This window comes from Triturus cristatus, chromosome 8 (assembly GCF_964204655.1).
Source record: "Triturus cristatus chromosome 8, aTriCri1.1, whole genome shotgun sequence".
Taxonomy (NCBI): Eukaryota; Metazoa; Chordata; class Amphibia; order Caudata; family Salamandridae; genus Triturus; species Triturus cristatus.
Window position 1 is genome coordinate 1,333,461,753 of NC_140591.1, and position 23,978 is coordinate 1,333,485,730.

Consider the following 23,978-nt stretch of genomic DNA (forward strand, 5'->3'; position numbering starts at 1 on the left):
GATCAGCACACGATGCCTACATCATGAGGCGTAGCGGGATGCCTGATATGATGATGCAGCTGCGCAACGAACGGGCATGTGTTGTAGGTGGGTACAGTCTGTCTGTCTTCTATTCTGTATCACCTACCAGCACGACCGCTTCACCACTTCTAACGATGACCATGTGCTTCCCATGTAGGGGACGCTGGCTATCCCAACATGCCATGGCTGATCACACCTCTCCGCAACCCCATCACGCCGGCACAGCTCCGCTACAACACCGCCCATGGCCGGACAAGGCGAGTGATAGAGAGGACGTTTGGCATGCTGAAGAGCCGATTCCGGTGCCTCCACAAGACCGGCGGTGCACTCCCTTATGCCCCGGCAAAGGTCTGCAAGATCTTCATGGTCTGCTGCATGCTGCACAACATGGCAGTTGAAAGAGCTGTGCCACTCATCCTGAATCAACATGACGAGGACCATCCACCCGTGGAGGACGAAGGGCTTGGCAATGGGGCTAGTGATGTGGAGGATGTGGAGCCGCAAGAGGACATCCGGACTCGGCTCATACGCGACTTCTTTGCTTAGTGGTGAGTACCAGTGTCTGAGTGTGCACGCATTGGTCCCCGTGTGGCATGCATTGTGATGTGTGTCTCCACCTGCATGTATGGCACGTGACTCAGAGGTGTGTGTGGGTGTGTCACTGGAGTGATGGTGCCAGTGATGGTAGTATTTCCCCAGTCATTATAATGACCTAGCATGTTGTCATCCATACATGTGTCGAGTAAATGCACATGCAAGTGGCTGTGCTTTTTGTGGCTGACTTCTTGTGTGTCTCTCTTCCCCAGGTACCTACACATGCCGTCTGCTGGTTGCATTGTTGTGGCACTGCTATTCATCATGGACATGACATCGTGGGCTGACTCAGCGTTACAGGCACGGACACGTTTGGAAGTCTCCATGGGGTAAGGGATGCATCTGGGGTGTATTGGGTGTGGCAGTTGTTCACGATGTATGCACACTGCCCCTGTCGATGTGTTGTTCCTCTGCAGCCATGTCGCATCCCCATGGGACACGACATGCAGCTGTGTACACCTGAATAGATGGTCTGCCTGGTTGACAGGCATCAGTGATGGGATAGGGGATTGTGATGATGGCATCTGTGGAAATATGGATTTTCCTGGTCAGTTATGTCCCCTATCTTGGACCCCAACGGTTCTATGTGCATGTTACAAGTACATGTATGTTCCCTCCAGTTCCAGTTATGAAGACGCAAATACATGTGCGTCCACCGCCAACATGTCCTCTTTCAGATCCGCCATGAATGGGCCGGATATTCCATTCCTAAGTATAAAAGGCCACCGCCTTTATATGGTTCACTTATCCCATTTTACAGTTCAGGCGAGTAGGCCCTGATTCTGCCATCAAGCCTTTTTCTGCCTTCTGCCTCTGAAAGCTCCAGTCTGAGCCTGCATCTGTGACCATGAACTTTGTCTCATTCCCTGCGCGGCTCACGGTGCCTGACATCAGCTTGCTGCCTGCCAAAAAACTATATTTCACCTTCAAAATTATCTGCTCCGCTCCCTGCCCAATGCATTCCTGTCTAGTAGTTTAAGTAAACATTCTTCCAGCTACCGAGCAAAGGCCCGGCTTCTCTGTCTTTATGCAAGTAATTCATAGCCCTATTATCATGGAAGACTTCTGCCCTCGCATCTAGTGTAGACACTTAGACGCTTGTACACGCACTAACAGTCAGTATAGTCAGTATAGAATAAGATTCTACTCTAAGAGACCTCTCTTTTGGATAACATAGTTCTTTAAACATAGGATGTTAGATATGATTTGGGATTAGGTTGACTTGACCCTCCAGACATCTGTCGCTACATGTAGAGTTAAATGTCAAATCCCCTTCACCCCCTAGTCGCACGTCAATCATACGTCATGCTGCTGCGCGCGCATTTCTGCCAAGTATTTCTGCTGACATTGCAAAATTCTTTCATGGAACCACCCTATTATGACATCATACCTGATGACGTTCTTTAATTACACCCAGTTACGCCCACTTTTGCTACGCATGTATGATGTTATCTTCCTTATCAATTGTTACGCCTCCTGCATTTGTTTCATTGTAATGTCTGTTCTATAAAAATGATTACTTATCAATAAAGTATGTACTTCACTTCCTGAGCCTCCGTGGTGATGGAACCTGGAGTCCACGATTTCGAAATCGTCCATTGGAATAAAGCCCATTCCTAACCTCTAATATCATGGATTTTGCCTCTTATTTTACTGAGCTATTTTTATTATTTTTCTGTATCAAATTAAGTCCCGGTAATTAAATTATTTACCACATGAATGGCGCCCGAACAGGGACACTTTCTCATCTCACGCGCCGGCGGTGCGTTGCAGGCCCGGTCTCCTGCCACAGCTGGACGGACAACAACGCGTACCAGCAGGATTTCCTGTATCTCCCTCCGGTCAAGCGGGGGCGACTGAGGCTGCGATCAACACCCAGACGAGGCGGTGAGAAGTGCGAAGTATCCCGACCAGAGCCTAGCTGAGAGAGCAAGATCCGAGGTATACAGAGGCCCACCAAGTTCCGAAGTTCCGAGGTTTCCGATGTTCCGAAGTTTCCGAAGTTTTCGAGTCGAGTCCAGTCCAGTTCAGTTCAGTTCCGTTCCGAGGCCTTCCGTTCCGAGCTACCCGGTGAGTACCATTACTGGGGAGGCGTTCTGGCGTGCACATAAGTTGTGCCGGTCCAGACGGGTTTGGGTACACAAATCCGGTCTGCACTGTTTTAGCAGTGTATCTGTACTGTTTAGCAGTATATCTAGTATATCAAGTATATAAATTCAGAATAATTCAGTTAATGCCGAGGATTATGTTTTGTGATTAAGTTTTCTTAGATCGTCATCATCATTGTTGCTCATTTAAAAACGTTAAATGTTAAATGTGTTATACGTCCTGCATATTGTGGTATGAATGACTGTTCATTATTGTGTTTATAGTATTAAGTTTGTTCAAGACCAAGTATCAGATCAGTTCTCAATATGCCGCTCTTTTCGAAACTAAGACAGATCACAACTAGAAAAGGGGTACTCGAAGAAGCTGTTCCCATTCCTCCTAGGGACACTCCAGGGTACTTCATGTATCATAAACATGGCCTAGACGCCATATTATTTCTTGATCTATGGGTAGACTACACTAAGGAATTACCAGAAAGTCAGAGGTGGCCCGCAGCTGGGACCTGGGATGCAGAGTGCATCATGAAAGTAGAAGAAGAGTTATGGAAAAGGAAAGCCAGACAGTCACAGAAAGACGCCATTGAATTATGGCGTAAAGAATCGTATAGACGTACAGAAAAAGCACGTAGACAGGAAGAGAGGAGTAAGGAAAATTCAAATAAAGTCCGAGAAAATCTATTAATTAAAGAAGGTACACGAGTGAAATTAGAACAAGTAGACAGACAAAGAAATGCCCTTATGAATGGTATGTATCCCCTTATGGCCGAGGGATTACCTAAGGCTACTCCGGAGATACCAAAAGACTTGCCACCCCCATTGTTTCCAATAAAAGCACATCCAAAGGGGCATCCCAGAACCGCAGAAGATGTTTTTCTTTCCTCATATTTAGATGACGCAGCTCCCGAGTATGCTAACCCCGCCCCACATAGACCGTCTGCCGGGGAGGTTCAACGCCAAGATCCTGTATCTGTATCCTTACAGCATCAAATCCTGACACAAGTTCCGGCAAGCACATCTGTTCCCACATCTGTTCCTACAGCTGCTTCTACAGCTGTGTCCACACCTATAGTTGCTGTATCACGTTCAACGAATCCTTTCACGTCCGATACCCCAGACGGGGCTACCGGAGGTGCTACCAACATTTTTTCTACGCCACCCAGAATAAATAAACTTACTTTTCAAGAATCAGCACATCCACGTACGCCCAAACTTATAAATACCCGCACACTTAAGGAACTTCTAGTAGATTGTAGATATGACCCTGTGCCCGGCAAAGAGGACGAAATGGTCCTGGCATCATTACGTATCAGACGAGCTGCGATGTTCCTAGGGAAGCTACCTGGAATGACTAGACATCTAGATAATATATATCATTTTGTCCAAACAGGGCGAGATTCTGAATGTATTAACAGAGCTATGGAATACCAGAAAGTGGAAATACAGGGGGAACTGTTACGTTTCCTCATAAATTGTGTGATCAGAAATCAAGACCGACCGGGGGTAAACCCGGAAGTAATGCAAATTCTTACGAGATGGAGCCAGAATATATCAGACGGGAAACATGATAAGCAAACATGTATAGTAGCCATGTGCCGAAAGATCCGTAAAGAAATAGAACGAATACATGAAGAGAGATTGGAAGTAGACCAGTTTGAACAAAACGAAGAGGGAGAATTAGAATTTCCCGCAAGACAGTCAGAAACTATAGCCTATGTAGGTAGAGGAAGATCTTGTAGTAATACTAGATGTTTTACTGATCCGACACGTCCGATATGTCCAGATAATAACAGAACTTATCCAACACCTATAATAAATATAAGGTCTCCCGAACATTCGTTCCAAGCCGCTGACAAAGTACTCCGAGAACGAAGGGGTTATCACCTACTCGATTCTATGGATGAACAAGAATTAGCCAGGTCAGCCGTTCACTGGATTGACAGTCCCGGAAAATATGGTGATGAAACAGTAGCACACACGTTTTTGAACCTCAGCCCAGATGAACAGCGTTTAGCTGGGATTTATATGATTCAACAACTTCTTATATTATACAAGAACGAACATTCCGATCCTGGTCCTTTACCTGATATATTGACTGAATTACTCACGAATAGATGGAGAGGTTCAGGTACTAAGTTAATTAGAGAAATACTAGAATCAAGAAAGCAGTACATTCTCTTTGTATGCCCAGAACATGTCTCACTGCCCATCAAGGAAAGAACGCCGTATTGCATAGATAGACAGAATCCCTTGCGAGAAGTGCACCCAATAAAAGGCGAAGACAATCAGTTTAAACGCGTATTTGTATATACGCCCATATCTAAAATAGAATTGTTAGAAATGAAGAAAGTAGTACCCAGTCATGACAAAGACCCAGCGGGTTTCCACCGAGAAATTAAAGACATGTTACTCATAGGAGAGTATACCTATCCCGACATTATGACAATATTAAAGGTATTAATGCCTGCTGGCATTTATGAAAAACTTAAGGAAAAAGAGTGGGAAGTGGGAGACCAAAAGATAGACTGGACGGCATTAGAAGCAGAAGAAAAGGCCCGAACTGCAGGAGCAGGGCTCGGGGATAAAGTTAAAGCGCTACCAGGTTTACTAGTACAGGTACTGCCACGTTTATTAACCACGAAAAAGGAAGACTGGGGTGCAATCTCAGCCTGTAAACAAAAGCAAGATGAAGACACTAGTGATTTCTATGCCCGATTCGAAAAATGTTTTGGTATAAATAGTGGTATAAAAGCAAGTAGCGAGTCATACTCACATCTGTTTGTGACAAAATTAGTTGAAAATTCCTTGCCCCAGGTGAAGAATAGAGTATTGAAATTCGAAAGTACCTGGCAAGGTAATACCCCGTCACAAATGTTACAAATGTTACAGTATCATCACAATAGAATTAGAGAAGAACAAGAACATGAACAAAGACGCATGAAAGACACAAAAATGAAAATGCTAGTCTCCCAGACAGTTCCAGCTGAAGGTCATAAAAAGGGTACGACACAGTCCGGTGATTCAGCAGGACCTGTAAAAGGGACATGCAACTATTGTAAACAACCAGGTCATTACATACACGATTGCCCAGTCTTGAAGCGTAATATCGCCACAGGTAAAACACAAGAAAGACCACGGCCACCTAGACAGGATCAGAATGAACAAGGAGCACCGCAGCATGCCCAGTCCATGCCAGCTCCACAACAGTCTATACAGTTTGTGCCAGCTGCACCAGCGCTGCCTGTTGCTGCCACACAAACAACGACACGACAGCTGTACCAGACCGCACAGTATGACTATCCTGATTATCAACGATACGCATGAACCAGCCTAGAGAGGGAAGTTGACTTACCCCTTATCGAGGTCCCTGTAGACCAAGAAGGACCTTATGTACATAGTGAACTATTAGGCCAAGATAGAAAATTTTTACTTGATACAGGGGCAAGTCGAACAACTATAAAACGTAGTGAAGTTCCAGGGGCACCCCTCTCAGGCTCACAGAATATTTCCCTTGGTTTTTCAGGAAAACCTATTGTTAATGAAGTATCACAGCCTCTTCCACTTACGATAGGACCTTTGACCCGAACTACAGATTTATTGCTTACTAAATCATGCCCAGAAAACTTGTTAGGTATAAAAACTTTGAAAGCTCTAGGAGCTATAATATGTTGTTCTCCGGAAGGAGTAAGATTGTTTTTACGAGATTTCAAAGGGCACTATGTGTCCCGAGACATGGATTCCCGACTGCAGACTTTACCCACACATTTATGGGCACAAGGCCCTACAGATGTTGGTTGCATGAACATTACACCATATCGAGTCACACTAAAGGCAGGAGTGGTACTACCACGAATGCGACAATACAGGTTACCCCCAGATGCTGTAGTGGCTTTACTGCAAATCATTGACGAGCTTATTGGCCAAGGAGTGGTTGTGGAGACCGACTCCAATGTATGTAATTCACCGATAATTCCGATTCTTAAACGAACTGATCCAAAGGCTCCACCAGTATATCGATTGGTTATTGATCTGCGCGAATTAAATAAATGTATTGTACCACAATACCCCGTAGTTCCAGACATCTCTTCATTACTGACAGCTATTGATCCCGAAGCAACATTCTTTACTGTAATTGATCTCAAGAATGCCTTTTTCAGCGTCCCAATAGATCCGGAAAGCCAATACTTGTTCGGATTTAGTTTAAATGGACGAAGCTTTAAATTCACACGCGCACCTCAAGGATTTACAGAAAGCCCCAGCATCTATAGCCAAGCACTGAAACGAGAACTTGACAGTATACACATGCCAGTCAACACTGCCCTGCTTCAATATGTCGATGATCTGCTGATCACCGCTAGAAATGAACCTGAATGTGAGAAAGCATCACTGACGGTTTTACAATTTCTAGCCGAAAAGGGGCACAAGGTGTCCCCTTCTAAGCTGCAATTCTGTGTCCAGCGAGTTGTTTACCTTGGTCACTCGCTGTCCAAGGAGGGAAGGCAGCTTACACCCGACCGCATTCAGTTAATTGCTAACATGCCAATACCCAAGACACAAAAGGAGGTGCGGGCTTTTATAGGCCTCACTTCATATTGTAGGCAGTGGATCCCTCAATATGCATTTTTAGCAAAACCACTCATTCAGTTGACAACACAGGAGGCGGCCACATCGACTGTCCTCCCTTGGACTCAGGAACACACACTAGCTTTTGAAAGCTTAAAGAAAGCTCTATGCCAAGCACCTGTTTTAGCAACACCATGTTACAGAAAACATTTTATACTCTTTGTTACAGAACGAGAAGGTACTGCCTTGTCCGTACTCACTCAGGAACAAGCAGGATCACACAAACCATGTGCCTATTTCTCTAGTACATTAGATCCCGTAGCCCAGGCTTTGCCTGCGTGCCTGAAATCAGTGGCAGCAACAGCTTTAGCAATTAGACAAAGCGATGCCATAGTGTTAGGACATCCATTGACAGTACAAGTACCACATGCAGTAGAGGTTCTCTTGAACCGCACACAAACACAACACTTGACCATAGCAAGACTCACAGGGTACGAATTAACATTGTTTCAGCCACACATAGAAATCAGACGCTGTAATACATTGAATCCTGCCACACTTTTACCTGTAATCGGAACAGACCCACTAGCTCATGATTGTATTGAAGTTATTACAATAACGACGAAACCCAGACAAGACTTGACAGATGTCCCATTGTTAGATCCAGACCTGACGTTGTATGTAGATGGTTCATGTATGAGAACAAGTACAGGAGATTTAGTGGCCGCATATGCAGTCACAACAGATACTGAAGTCATTGAAAAAAACTGTATAAATACCTTGTCAGCTCAAGCAGCAGAGCTTATTGCTCTGACACAAGCCTGTATTCAAGCCACAAATAAAAAAGTCAACATATACACTGATTCACGTTATGCATTCGGAGTTGTACATGACTTCGGCGTGCTGTGGCGAGAGAGAGGTTATTTAACTTCTCACGGTGCCCACATTCAGCACGGATCCCTCATTCATGCTCTGTTAGATGCAATACATTTACCCACTGCAATATCGATTATGAAATGCAAAGTTCATACGAAAGTTACTGATATCATTTCTCAAGGCAATGATTTAGCTGACAGAACAGCTAAACAGACTGCGCAAACTCGCACATCCGACATGACAAAGACAATAGCCCAGACACCAACACATTGCATGATGATTAAGGATCCCGCTCTTGATGTAATTGACATACAGACACATGCTACACCAGACGAAATAAAGAAATGGACGGAATTAGGAGGGATCCAAACGGACCGGGGATGGATGACGAAGGAGAAATCTGTATGGTTTCTTCCTGACTCTATGGTCCAAGCTATCATAAATACAATACACAGTCCAGCGCATCTAGGAGAGAAAGCTATGCTAGACAGCATTCAACATATTTGGTTCAACAAACATTTACGAGCAGCAGCGAAGCAAAAAGTCCGTACCTGTATGATATGTTGTCAGTTTAACCCAGGTAAAAGCATCCCCGTAGAGCAGGGTGGATTTCAGCCTCCTGATCACCCTTTTGAAGTCCTCCAGATGGATTATATCCAGATGGAACGATGTCGAGGATTCAAATATGTTCTCGTAGTTGTCTGCGCTCTTTCCCGCTGGACCGAAGCTTACCCAGTATCAGATTACACTGCCCCGACCACTGCCAAGCAGCTAGTTCGAGAATTCTTCCCACGGTACGGTTTACCACGTGTTGTCTATTCAGATAACGGCCAGCCGTTCTCATCCGAACTGATGAAACATGTTTCACTTCTGCTAGGATATCAGTGGAAGTTTCATTGTGTCCGACACCCCGAGGCAGCAGGTCTCGTGGAACGACATAATCAAACTTTGAAAATCAGATTGTCCAAAATATGTAGAGAGAAAGGTGTTGACTGGGTAGTAGCTTTACCAGTTGCACTCTTTTACATGAGAATGGTAGCACACTCTCGAACAGGGCTATCCCCTTATGAGGTGATCTTTGGAAGACCACCAAATATGTGGGGGACGCCTATACCACGCAAAATAACTGATATTGACTGTAATATGCTGACAGATTACTTGGCTTCTTTGATGTCTGCACTACAATCTTGTCGTTCACAGGTAGCTGCAGCCTTTCCTGACAACACTGAGGTGAAACCCCATGACGTAGTTCCGGGGGATCTAGTTTTAGTGAGGAACTTTGATCGGAAGACTCAGCTGGATCCTAGGTGGAAGTCGCCGCAATTGGTCCTGCTCACCACAAGGACAGCCGTGAAGATCGAGGGCAGAAAAGGCTGGGTACATTCAAGTCATATCAAGAAATTTCATGGACTACCATCAGATGTAAACGACACACCTTGCGTGTCTTCCCCGAGTGACTCTAAACTTCCTTTGGTTGAATTAAATAGTCGTGAACTATATAAACTAAAACTCAGGTCTAACCAGTCAGGCAATTTGATTGTTTAAGTCCTCTCCAAGGTGAAGCGGTCGAATTTGTCTCTGACATGTATCCCTTAGACCTGTACAGAGAAAGAAACAAAAGGATAAAACTGAAACGACATGCGTACTGTAAATCACTGCGTAGTCATTGCACAGTGACGTTATTAATTCTGTTTTTCCTAAGTCTTTTAATAATTACTGCAAGTATATTGTTGCACATATGTTATCCTATTTTTAGACATGTTTATAATGTTACTGCTGAACATTCTTTTAGTGAATTACCTCCGCATGAATTGTCATATAGATTTGCGCTGCGCAATAACACTTTCATTAGTATGTTACATCATTCCCATCAGACTAGTAATGCTACCAATTGTTGGATATGTGGTCGACTCCCTCCCTATCAGAATTATAAGGGAGTTCTGCCCCTCTTTCCATATCCGTTTACACACAATGGCTCCTGTGGAGCATGGTTTAGTTTAATCAATTCCTTAGACTCAAACACAGCAGTTTATCAAGACAATTGGGTATGGGGAAATCTGAACTTAGTTTTACTCAAAGTCTGCTACCCCGACAAGGAGGGTCGTCCCCAGAGAACAGGAACTGATCTAGAAAATGAAGTATATGGATTAGGTAATTTTACACTTAATCTCATGATCCTGAATGTCGAATCCGAAGTTGCACCAATTTTGCCTGCCATGTCAGTGTTCCCAGCTAAGGGTGAATTGTGTGTAAGGAAGAATGGTTCCATACATATGGGCCATAGTAGATGCACTACTGTAATAGAATTCAGTGATCAAGGCAAGTCTTCGTTTAGAGCTTCTCGCCACTCCTACTTCATATGTGGTCAGACTGCATATATGCGTCTGCCTCTAGATTGGGATGGTACCTGCTACATTGCATTCCTTTTGCCACCTGTTTTCTTAGCTCCTCCTGATTACCACAGAAATATTCATTTAGTACACAATAGAGAAAGGAGAGATCTCCCAATAGTCGATTACACTGAAACAGCATGGGAAAAATACACAGATTTCAATAAAGGTCTCTTTCCCTATATAGGTACCGTTACTAATAGTAAGCTGATACGTAGATTAACTAGAACCCTTGAAGCAGTAGTGAACGAAACTATTTCCGCCTTAGGCAATTTAACAGAAGAGCAGTCTGCTATGCGGATTGTTGTGCTTCAAAATCGTCTTGTCCTTGACGTCATCCTGGCCGATAGGGGCGGAGCTTGTAGGGTCATCGGATCAAGCTGCTGCGTATTCATACCAGAAAATTCGCCATCTGTATATAAAGCTATAACCCGCCTTCATAAGATTGTGAGCCAGATACACCAGAATCCAGGCACTTGGACTTGGTCCGGGTGGTTTTGGAGCGTGTTATCAGCCTGGGGATGGAGAGTTCTATCCTTCCTAGGTATTGGCCTTCTTATACTATTCAGTTGCTGCTTATGCCTGCAATGTGGACCAGCGATCTGTGGTCTGTGTGCCACATCGTGTATTCCACATCAAGATTTTCATTCAAGATCCCGGAAGAAGAAAGAAGAACAAATGATGCTATATGAACAGATCGATGGATTAATGAAGATTGATATCTCTTGACGGGCAAGTAGGGGACAAGGAGGGAATGTGGAAATATGGATTTTCCTGGTCAGTTATGTCCCCTATCTTGGACCCCAACGGTTCTATGTGCATGTTACAAGTACATGTATGTTCCCTCCAGTTCCAGTTATGAAGACGCAAATACATGTGCGTCCACCGCCAACATGTCCTCTTTCAGATCCGCCATGAATGGGCCGGATATTCCATTCCTAAGTATAAAAGGCCACCGCCTTTATATGGTTCACTTATCCCATTTTACAGTTCAGGCGAGTAGGCCCTGATTCTGCCATCAAGCCTTTTTCTGCCTTCTGCCTCTGAAAGCTCCAGTCTGAGCCTGCATCTGTGACCATGAACTTTGTCTCATTCCCTGCGCGGCTCACGGTGCCTGACATCAGCTTGCTGCCTGCCAAAAAACTATATTTCACCTTCAAAATTATCTGCTCCGCTCCCTGCCCAATGCATTCCTGTCTAGTAGTTTAAGTAAACATTCTTCCAGCTACCGAGCAAAGGCCCGGCTTCTCTGTCTTTATGCAAGTAATTCATAGCCCTATTATCATGGAAGACTTCTGCCCTCGCATCTAGTGTAGACACTTAGACGCTTGTACACGCACTAACAGTCAGTATAGTCAGTATAGAATAAGATTCTACTCTAAGAGACCTCTCTTTTGGATAACATAGTTCTTTAAACATAGGATGTTAGATATGATTTGGGATTAGGTTGACTTGACCCTCCAGACATCTGTCGCTACATGTAGAGTTAAATGTCAAATCCCCTTCACCCCCTAGTCGCACGTCAATCATACGTCATGCTGCTGCGCGCGCATTTCTGCCAAGTATTTCTGCTGACATTGCAAAATTCTTTCATGGAACCACCCTATTATGACATCATACCTGATGACGTTCTTTAATTACACCCAGTTACGCCCACTTTTGCTACGCATGTATGATGTTATCTTCCTTATCAATTGTTGCGCCTCCTGCATTTGTTTCATTGTAATGTCTGTTCTATAAAAATGATTACTTATCAATAAAGTATGTACTTCACTTCCTGAGCCTCCGTGGTGATGGAACCTGGAGTCCACGATTTCGAAATCGTCCATTGGAATAAAGCCCATTCCTAACCTCTAATATCACGGATTTTGCCTCTTATTTTACTGAGCTATTTTTATTATTTTTCTGTATCAAATTAAGTCCCGGTAATTAAATTATTTACCACACATCAATGTGTGTGACACTGCCCTCGGCCACATACGGTTAGCATTGGCTGGACATGGTGTGGGACTTCGACATCAGCGGTTCTATGGTGTATGGCAGGCTCTCCGTGTGCAGCTGTGGGTATTTAGCTGTTAGCCGACGCTTGTGTGCCACTTCCATGGCAAACACGCATGTGTGCTGCAGAAGGGGGGTGCCAGTGTTGGACCCACATGTTACTCCACATGATGTGTTCATGTGTACTTCGAGTGGCCTCTGCAATCCCGAATACATGTCTAATAAAGGTGTCCCTATGCCTCCAAGGTGCCTCTTCTCAGTCAATGCTGGTGTGTTGCCACGGTGCATCCTGCATGTCTGGCATGGTATTCCCTGATTGTGGCTATGTGTCAATGTGTCGAGTTGCAAGATGCAAGCTGTGTGTGTGGGCTGAGACTGTGTATTGGGCATGATGTCCATGACTGTGTTGGTATTGTGACATGTGCCATCCCCATGCATCCAACGTTGGCCAGGCCCCCATTCTCGGCATCCACCGGACTCCGGCTTGCAGGACATGGTTCTGCCACCTGTCTACACATGCCTGGGTGCCCCCCAGGACACTGGACTGGATCCCTGACCACTGCGCATGACAGTTGCTGTACTCAATGTGTGTGTCAGCACGGTTGTTCGGCAACCCCCTCAGCTGGTTGGGCCCATCACGGGTGTGTATGGTGCTCCATGTCTGTCTTGCCTAATACACTGTGACCCATGTGTCCTGTGCCAGACTCAGGCCCCAGGGTGTGGATGGTTGAAGACAAAAGATGACTCAGGCATGTTTAGACTTTACAAGACACATGTTAGTTAATAATGCTACCAGCAGGCATCTACTCATCATAGTGTAATTTATTAGTGGGGGGGGGGGCAAAGTAAGGGTCTTTCCGGGATGTTTGAATCCAAAGTTCAGTAGGGGAGTTGGGGTCCTTGCCATTGGAAATCCTGAGAGTCCATGCCACAGTCTTTGTCAACATTGGTCAGCCAGTGACCAGCAGGGCCATGTGGCAGAGAATGTCTCTTGATGCTGTGATGCTGTTGCTCCAGTGGGCCAGGTGCCAGGCCAGGTGTCCTGGGAGATGGTGATGTAGCAGCCACCCTCACGGTCCTTTCCGTGGACGACCCGGCCTCCTGCGGGGAACCTCACCAGCAGGCCGTGACGACGTCTGGGATGCTCCGTCGGATGTTTCCTCCTCCTCCTCCTGATCCCTCCCTGTGGGTGGTGATGTTCTCCGCCTTCTGGCACAGGGAGGGTCGGCCATGGTGTCGGCCATCCGACGGAGTGTAGCGTGAATCCCCTGGAATGCCGTCACTTGCTCAGCCTGTCTGTCCTCCATCCTCCATTGGTGTTGCAGTTGACAGGCATGTTGCTGGGCCTGCTGGGTCTTTATCTCATCGAGGCTCCCCTTGATCTCATTGAGGGTGGACACAACCTGGGCCATGCCCGTGGTGTCCTCCCGGTATGTGTCCAGGATGTTACGGACATGGGACAATGCGGGATCCCCAGCCAACTGGTCAGGCTCGCGCCTCCGCCGTCCTCCACTCCCACCACCCCTGCCCACTTGCGCCTGGCCTGCCCTTGTGGGCACATGGGGTCTCCGGGACCCCTGAGGGGTGGCATTGGCGTTGTCGCCTGCCTCCTCCTGGGTGCCCGGGACACCGTGTCCCTCCTGGCCAGCCTGGCTGCATTGTGGTGTTGGGGCAGGGATCCTGGGTGTCTCCTGGGATGTGGCAGGAGTGGGGGTGGTGGTTGGCACAGTTGTACCTGACGCAGGTGCTGCAGGTGGTTGGACACCAGAGGGGCCAGGTTGGTCGGGGTCGTCCGCAGAGTGGTGAGAGTGGTCGCTGCCGGTGGGATCGGGCTCCTGCAGATCCAGGTCCTGTGAGTGTTCCCCCCCAGTGTTGGGGGGTGCACCACGACGTTGACCTGTGTGTGAGAGAGACAATGTTAATTTTTGTCCATGCAACATCCATGTTTCATCATTTTCAAAGTTGGCACATTTCCTCTTGGAATTAGGATTGGTCTTGCATTCCACTCACAGTGCACTTGTGCATGGGTGTGTCCCTTGGGCACCACTTTGGCCCCTTTAACTATGTGTGGCACAGTCTTACTTGCTGCGTCAAGTGTGACTGCAGTCAGCAGTGGAGTGGGCAGGTGTGGCGAGCCATGCACTGTACATGTGAACATGGAGTGGATCCACACACTTATATGATCCAGGTAGCTGTCCTTGTGCTCGTGAACAGGTTGTGACATGGCCATGTGTTTTGCCATGGTGAAGAGGGGGGCTTCTGGCACTGGCCACCCTTGTCTACATGCACGCAGTCTACCTGCTGACGAGCAGACATTCACACACGCAACACGGCTGATTGGCTCTCCCTGTGTCTCGCTCCCTCTGTGTCCCCCTCTCCCTCCCTCTGTGTCCCCCTCTCCCTCCCTCCGTGTGTCAGCCTCCTCCCTCTGTCCGTCTCCCTCCCTCTCTGTCCCCCTCTCCCTCCATCTCTGTCCCCCTCTCCCTCCATCTCTGTCCCCCTCTCCCTCCCTCTCAGTCCCCCTCTCCCTCCCTCCGTGTGTCAGCCTACTCCCTCTGTCCGTCTCCCTCCCTCTCTGTCCCCCTCTCCCTCCCTCTCTGTCCCCCTCTCCCTCCATCTCTGTCCCCCTCTCCCTCCCTCTCTGTCCCCCTCTCCCTCCATCTCTGTCCCCCTCTCCCGCCATCTCTGTCCCCCTCTCCCTCCATCTCTGTCCCCCTCTCCCTCCCTCTCAGTCCCCCTCTCCCTCCCTCCGTGTGTCAGCCTCCTCCCTCTGTCCGTCTCCCTCCCTCTCTGTCCCCCTCTCCCTCCCTCCGTGTGTCACCCTCTGTCACCTCGGCCCAGCTTCCTGGGCACACACTGTTAGCAGATCTTTGAGTGGCCCTTGGATTGTTGATGTGAGTTTGTTTCTGATCTCCAGGCACCCATTGGGTGTAGTGTCTGTGTCTGTGCGCTGCTGCTGTGGTGGTGTGTGCTGCCACTCTTTCACAATGTTGGCTGTTCATTAGCTGCTGTCATGTGCAAAACAGTGCCTTCACCCCCATGTGTTGATGCAAGGCGTCCGCCATTTGCTGGCAAGTCATTCCTGTGTTGGGACACACTGTTTGTCTGGCTGTGACCTAGGCCATATGGGTAGAGTGAATTGTTGTCTGCTTCTGAGTTGCACTATGTGCTTTTTTGGGCCCAGCCTCCCGCCATCCGGGTTACCGTGTCATGTGTTGTTGTCTTCTGTGGCCTGTGACTTGACATTGTCCAGCTGGGTGCATGGGGCATGGTGGCAGCAGTGGCATGTGCGTGCTCATGGAGTGTGGTTGAGTCATGCGATGGCTTGTGGTGGTTGCGTGCCTGTTGGTGATTTTGGTTGTGGATGCCGTTCCCCCCTTGTGAGGTGCGTTGTTTGTGTACTCACCCGGGTCTCGGAGTCCTTCTAATCCTTCGACTGCCTCCACCGGCAGTATGGCCATCACCCTCTCCTCCCAGGGATGGTACTGTACGGGTCTGCGGGAGGGCCCTCCTCCGGTGGCGTTGGCCTGGTCGTGTTCATCCTGCCTCTTGGCTCGGACCCTCCTCCGCAGATCGTACCACCTGTTCTGGCATTCCTGCTTGGTCCGTCTGGTGTCCGCAACAGCATTCACAGCATCGACGATGGTCTGCCACATGGCAGTTTTTGCTGCCAGGCTGGTGCTTCTGACCAATGTTCCAAAGATCTGTGGCTCGACTCTGAGGATTTGATCAACAAGGACCTCCAATTCTCGGTTACTGAACTTTGGATTCTTGGTGGTGGGCATGGTGAGGGGTGTGGGTGGGGATGGTGGGGGGGGGTGTGTGGATGTTGGGGGGGTGTGGATGGTTGTGTGTGTGTGTGTGTGAATGTGATGAGGGGGTGTTTGTGAGGGTGGTTGTGTGAAGGTGTGCAAGTGTAAGGTGTGGTGTAGCTTGTAGTGTGGTTCTGTGGTGTCTGGCAGCAGTGAGTCTGTTGCAGAGGCTCATGGTTTGTGTGTGTGGGCCCTTTTTATTGGTCCATTGGTGGGTGTGGCTGTGTTTGAATCTTGGGTGGGTTGGTTATAAGGAGTGGTGGTGTATTTGGCCTCTGTTTGTTTTTGGCAGTTGCAGGTCAGTGAATGTGTTGTTTTAGTGGTTGTTGGACATGTTTAGTGGCTTTGTGCCATTCGAATGGTGTATTCTTGTGTTGTTTTGTTTTGTCCTGGTTGTGTACGTGTGTTTTGAGCGTGTGTACGGTGTGTACATGGGCCATTTGGTTGTACGGTGCTGTCCTTGTGTGTGGGTTGGTACGACTCGTACATGCGGTGGTGATGTTGGGGCCTGGGGTGCGCTCCGTACTTAGGAGGTTGTGTTGGGGGTAGGACCGGAACGTACTGGGGTGTACATAGACGGTGGTACGACACGTACTGGGGTGGGGGTACACGGGGGTACGACACGTACTGGGGTGGGGGTACGACTGGAACGTACTGGGGTGTACATAGACGGTGGCACGACACGTACTGGGGTGGGGGTACGACTGGAACGTACTGGGGTGTACATAGACGGTGGTACGACACGTACTGGGGTGGGGGTAGGACTGGAACATACTGGGGTGTACATAGACGGTGGTACGACACGTACTGGGGTGGGGGTAGGACTGGAACGTACTGGGGTGTACATAGACGGTGGCACGACACGTACTGGGGTGTGGGTACACGGGGGTACGACACGTACTGGGGTGGGGGTAGGACTGGAACTTACTGGGGTGTACATAGACGGTGGCACGACACGTACTGGGGTGGGGGTACGACTGGAACGTACTGGGGTGTACATAGACGGTGGTACGACACGTACTGGGGTGGGGGTACGACTGGAACGTACTGGGGTGTACATAGACGGTGGTACGACACGTACTGGGGTGTGGGTACACGGGGGTACGACACGTACTGGGGTGGGGGTACGACTGGAACGTACTGGGGTGTACATAGACGGTGCTACGACACGTACTGGGGTGGGGGTACGACTGGAACGTACTGGGGTGTACATAGACGGTGGTACGACACGTACTGGGGTGGGGGTACGACTAGAACGTACTGGGGTGTACATAGACGGTGGTACGACACGTACTGGGGTGGGGGTAGGACTGGAACGTACTGGGGTGTACATAGACGGTGGCACGACACGTACTGGGGTGTGGGTACACGGGGGTACGACACGTACTGGGGTGGGGGTAGGACTGGAACGTACTGGGGTGTACATAGACGGTGGCACGACATGTACTGGGGTGGGGGTACGACTGGAACGTACTGGGGTGTACATAGACGGTGGTACGACACGTACTGGGGTGGGGGTACGACTGGAACGTACTGGGGTGTACATAGACGGTGGTACGACACGTACTGGGGTGTGGGTACACGGGGGTACGACACGTACTGGGGTGGGGGTACGACTGGAACGTACTGGGGTGTACATAGACGGTGGTACGACACGTACTGGGGTGGGGGTACGACTGGAACGTACTGGGGTGTACATAGACGGTGGTACGACACGTACTGGGGTGGGGGTACGACTGGAACGTACTGGGGTGTACATAGACGGTGGTACGACACGTACTGGGGTGGGGGTAGGACTGGAACGTACTGGGGTGTACATAGACGGTGGCACGACACGTACTGGGGTGTGGGTACACGGGGGTACGACACGTACTGGGGTGGGGGTAGGACTGGAACGTACTGGGGTGTACATAGACGGTGGCACGACACGTACTGGGGTGTGGGTACACGGGGGTACGACACGTACTGGGGTGGGGGTAGGACTGGAACGTACTGGGGTGTACATAGACGGTGGCACGACACGTACTGGGGTGGGGGTACGACTGGAACGTACTGGGGTGTACATAGACGGTGGTACGACACGTACTGGGGTGGGGGTACGACTGGAACGTACTGGGGTGTACATAGACGGTGGTACGACACGTACTGGGGTGTGGGTACACGGGGGTACGACACGTACTGGGGTGAGGGTACGACTGGAACGTACTGGGGTGTACATAGACGGTGGTACGACACGTACTGGGGTGGGGGTACGACTGGAATGTACTGGGGTGTACATAGACGGTGGTACGACACGTACTGGGGTGGGGGTACGACTGGAACGTACTGGGGTGTACATAGACGGTGGTACGACACGTACTGGGGTGGGGGTAGGACTGGAACGTACTGGGGTGTACATAGACGGTGGTACGACACGTACTGGGGTGGGGGTACGACTGGAACGTACTGGGGTGTACATAGACGGTGGTACGACACGTACTGGGGTGTGGGTACACGGGGGTACGACACGTACTGGGGTGAGGGTACGACTGGAACGTACTGGGGTGTACATAGACGGTGGTACGACACGTACTGGGGTGGGGGTACGACTGGAATGTACTGGGGTGTACATAGACGGTGGTACGACACGTACTGGGGTGGGGGTACGACTGGAACGTACTGGGGTGTACATAGACGGTGGTACGACACGTACTGGGGTGGGGGTAGGACTGGAACGTACTGGGGTGTACATAGACGGTGGTACGACACGTACTGGGGTTGGGGTACGACTGGAACGTACTGGGGTGTACATAGACGGTGGTACGACACGTACTGGGGTGTGGGTACACGGGGGTATGACACGTACAGGTGTGGGGGTAGGACTCGGACGTACTGGGGTGTACCTAGACGGGTGGGGGTGTACATACACGGGGGGTACGTGTCGGACGTACGGGGGCAGGGGGGAGTGTTGGGTGCGTATGCGGGCACATGTCTCCATGGTTGCTGTAGGAGTTCGGTGCGGACGGTGTTTTTTCCATACGGTTGTAACCTCGGACGCACGGGATGGATCGTGATTCCTCGGTCGGACTTGACTTTTCACGTTTGTACGGTAAATCGTCCGAGGACGTGTCGGACACATTTTCCGACCCGAGGACGTGTGGGGAAATATTCCCAATGCGGTTCGTATGGACTTTTTACCATGCGAATCGTGATTGCCAGTTCGTACGGCACTTGTACGATTCGTACGGTAAAAAGACCGGATACGAGTCGCACGGGGGAATTTTTTACCGGATCGTGATCGGCACCTATATGTAGCTTAGGACCTGTCCTTCTATAGCATAAACATACCATGTATGGAGGTTGAATTTTAATGTATGTTATGTATTTTCTTATTTAATACCTCCCACTTTCCCACTATAATCAGCTGGAACCCTGATTGCGATGTGTAAATCCTAAGGGAAGAAAACAAATACATAATATAAGTAAACTGAGTACCTCTGAAAAAGCAACTAACTAGGACATCTCTATAGTACCCAATGTTACCTAAAAATAAAGAGGTGGGAGAGGATGTAGCCTTACGGCAAGAGCGGTCGACCTCGAAGCTGGGGAACTGGCTTCGAGTCTCGGCAACGAGGCTAAACATTCTGTGATTCTGGGCAAAATCACTTAATCTCCCTGTGCCTAACAAAAAAATTAATGTGTCCTTCTGTAACGAAACTGGTGCTATGTAAAGCACTCTGATACCCAATGTCTCGGGTCTAGTTCGCGCTATATAAAACTAAAAAAAAAAAAGTTATAATTGACTAATCTAGACCAGATACGAATGGAATTAATTCAGTCCCTCAATGTCTCACACAAATATCCATAAGAATAGTGATTAAATAATGTTGCATGGGTCACCAGCAGAGTCTAAGAAATAAATAGTCTTTAATTGTCAATCACTGTGCTTCAGAAGTGTAAAATATACAACAATGTAGAGTATCATGCACCTTACCAGCCCAGAAGGGCAGTCATCTATCCGGAAAACCCTCTTGCACCCTTTTGTCTCTGCAGATTCCCAGAGAAGTGCAAACAGGACAAACGTCAAATAGTCAAAGGTACGAGGTGAGAAAATCAGGAAATGCAGGCACTCATGGACAGGTAGAATCCCAACAGTGGTCACAAGGAATCGGCAGAAGCGTTTCCTTAAAAAATGTCACTAAGTATTAATTAAAAAAAAAGAATTACAGGCAAAACGGGACTCCTGGGTGATACTTTTATACTGCTGCACCTGAGAATCCCAACCACGACTAGTGTGGACTTCCTGAAGGAGGTCAGATTGCTTTGTCACCATCAGTGGGAAGGATATGCCCAAACATGGGTCCCTTGCTCACGGTACTGCTGAATTCAAGCTAGGCTGGCTGATGAGGGGGTGATACCTCCAAAACTTGTATCAGGATGCTTGCTTTGGGTCCAGGGAGGACCGGACCTGGCAGTTGGGACTGGACTGTACCCATGGGGAACAGGGTCAAGACTGATTAGCATATGGCTGGGTCCAAACTGGGGTGGCATGGTAAGCTAAAACACTATGTATTAAACCCCTATCTGAAAATGGGGGTGAATGTTTGATTTGTTCAGCATTCCATCCATCATTTGTTCTTTTTGCATGTGTTTTAGACTGCAGCACATATGAACTGAACTATGTATTCCTCTTCTCCATGGCCTTGCCATGGCAAAGTGTGCCACCATAAAGTAAAATGAATGCAGGTTATGCTGGCTGTAATTCCTCCCTGTATCCTGCGCAAGCTTAAGGAATAAGAGACAAGATGTGAAACAGTAATGGTTGTGAAAAATGATTTTCAAGTATCATTTTTACATTCATTTTCACACATTATGAAATGAACTTTGAGCAAAACTTATTGTAAATAAATTATTTTGCTAGGTGAATTAAGGCATTAATTTGGTACTGTCTAAAGAAAATTGATATTTCCACAACTGGTGTGAATACCAGTTTGCTGCTTACTTTGAAATTCACTATTTTGAAGAAGAGTTTTCCAAACGTAAATACAAGCTCACACGGTAATGGAACTTATTGTGCAAACATTATATTAACATGTGTGAGCTTTGTGTGTTAGCTTTGTCTATAGGGAATTCTGTTGGTAGCACAAGGTTGGCAATTTGGAGATGGAGATAAGGCTATAACAGAAATTAGGTTCAGTCAAAGGTATGCAGTTTGTAAGAAAGGGAAAGGAATGGTTGGGAGCAACTGAGGTATCAGGTCAGGGGATCTAATCCATCAGGAGCAAGAGCCCTCACACTGCCAAGGGGTGTCATGCTTCATCATTGGGCAGCTCCTTGTTGGGCCGGTGCTGCATTGCCCAACAGGGCCCACAGGGGGGCTCTTTGCTGAAGATCTTTTGCTGTCACCGATGTTAACAATGATGTGATGTGTAAGTGTGCTAAACTGAGTAGACTAAGCCCGGGCACAGCTGTCGCAGTGCCTCTACGCGGAGTTCCATGGAGTTGGAAAAAAACACCGCTCCCCTCCCTACACCCTCCCTAATTAATTATCTTTTTTTTAAAAAAGGAGCTTACCTGCTGTGGCTGCCTCCTCCTCGCCATGGTCGCTCTCCTTCCTCGTCCTGGCTGTCCTTGTCTATTGGAAACCCCTATGTTGTACGTCTTTCGGAAAGGGGATGTGTTATATTCTGTCCTGACTTCTTAAAAATGACTGCTTGAGAAGACTGGTCTAGAAAGCCCTTAAGGAATATGTCCCAACAATACTCATTACTCTGGATGCTAAAAAAGCTTTCTCCTTGATGGACTGACAATTCTTGAAGCTACCCTTTCAGCATATCGGTTTAGGTTCAATTTAACTAAAATGATATTAGCCAACTATAGCCACCCAACCGCGAGAATATTCCTTAATGGACTGTTCTCTAACCTTTGCCCTCTCCGGTTAGGCACCAAGCACGGTTGCCCCTTATCGGCCCTTTTATTTGCCCTCACCATCAACTATTCACAAGAACACTTTGAGGAGATGATGGGCTAAATGTACTTTGGTTGCGATACATATATGGCATTATTCGAAAACAAAATCTTACTTAGCCTCAATAAACTAGCCTCATCCTTACCTCATTTTCAGGAAATCTTGCTAGATTACAAAGAGGAAATAAGGTTTAAAATAATTACGACAAAGTCTGAGATACTGAGCCTGACACTCTCTGATCTGGAAGCCAAACTTCTTAGAAGTTAGAAACAGTTTTACTTTATGAGAAAATCAATTAGATAACTGTTTAATAATATTACGCCCACAACACTGTGCATCTATGGGGCTAATTTTCCTCGTATGCTGGTCCCTACTTAAGGCAAATTACATTGTTGGCAGTTGCTACCCATCTTCTGGTTTGGAAGAATAAATTCACTAAAAATGACTATTCTGACTAAACTGTTTTATCTATTACAGGCCCTACCTATTATCCTCCCATAGTCCCTTTTTTGCGGATTCTAAAAATGCTATCTTGAAATGTATTTGGTCTAAGGGACAACCCTGTATAGCCTATAGAATGTTGGGCCATCTGACAGACAAAGGAGTCCTAACATTACCAGATCTCATACTATATTATCAAGCATATCAGATGCAAGTAATCTCTGAATTAAGTGCACTGGGATCTGAGAAACTATGGCTTCTTATGGACCAAGCGATTGTGAAACCTTCTCTGTGGGACTTACTATGGAAACCTAGAAAAGACCACACCCAATGTCTATTTAACAACTCCACAGCAGCAATATTAGCCGCTTGGGACGCTGTCACTAAGAGATAGCCCATTACCACTTTCCATTATCCACACACACTAATGTACTGTAACCCCTCTTTCTCACCTGCTCTATTACCAGGTCCACTTTTGCAGTGGCGAGATGGGGACTGCCTAATGATAGCAGATCTATTCAACCATAGTCATGGTAAGAGCAAGATGTTAAAGAATGTAAATAAGAGAGTGAATCGGAGGGAGGTGGAGATGTTCAACTATATGCAGCTAAGGCACTGGGGGATCAATTACATAATATTGTTAGGAACTATGATGATTCACAAAAAAGAACACTTTTTTAAACTAAACAAACACTAACCAACAACAAAGAACCATAAAGCAAAGTAATCAAAAAAATGATGTAATCAATTAAACTATCAATACAAAAGCCACACAAAATGTGACTGCTAAGCACACCAAAAATTACAATAGCTGCAAGAAGATGATACTCTGCCGGATTTTCCAAACACAACTTAAAAAAAGAAGTGGAAAATATGTACAACTACTTTCTAAAGTAAGTAAATTATTCATTTAGATTAAGTTATAAATTCATTTCTTTAAAAAATGTAAAATAATAAATAACTAACATAACACGTGACTGATTTTATGTTTTAAACTGTAGATACTACAGAGAAATTACTACAACATCGAGAAACTACTAATCTACAGAAAAAAAGACAGCAGTTACATACCTGAAAAATGGCACACCAAAACCACGTACATTTAAAAAATAAGAAAACACCAGCTCACCCAAAAAAGGGAAAAATAAAATGAAACTCCCTCAGCCCCCACTAACTACCACCAAACAAATGTTTAAAATAAAACTAAAGGATTATTTTTCCAACAACAGAT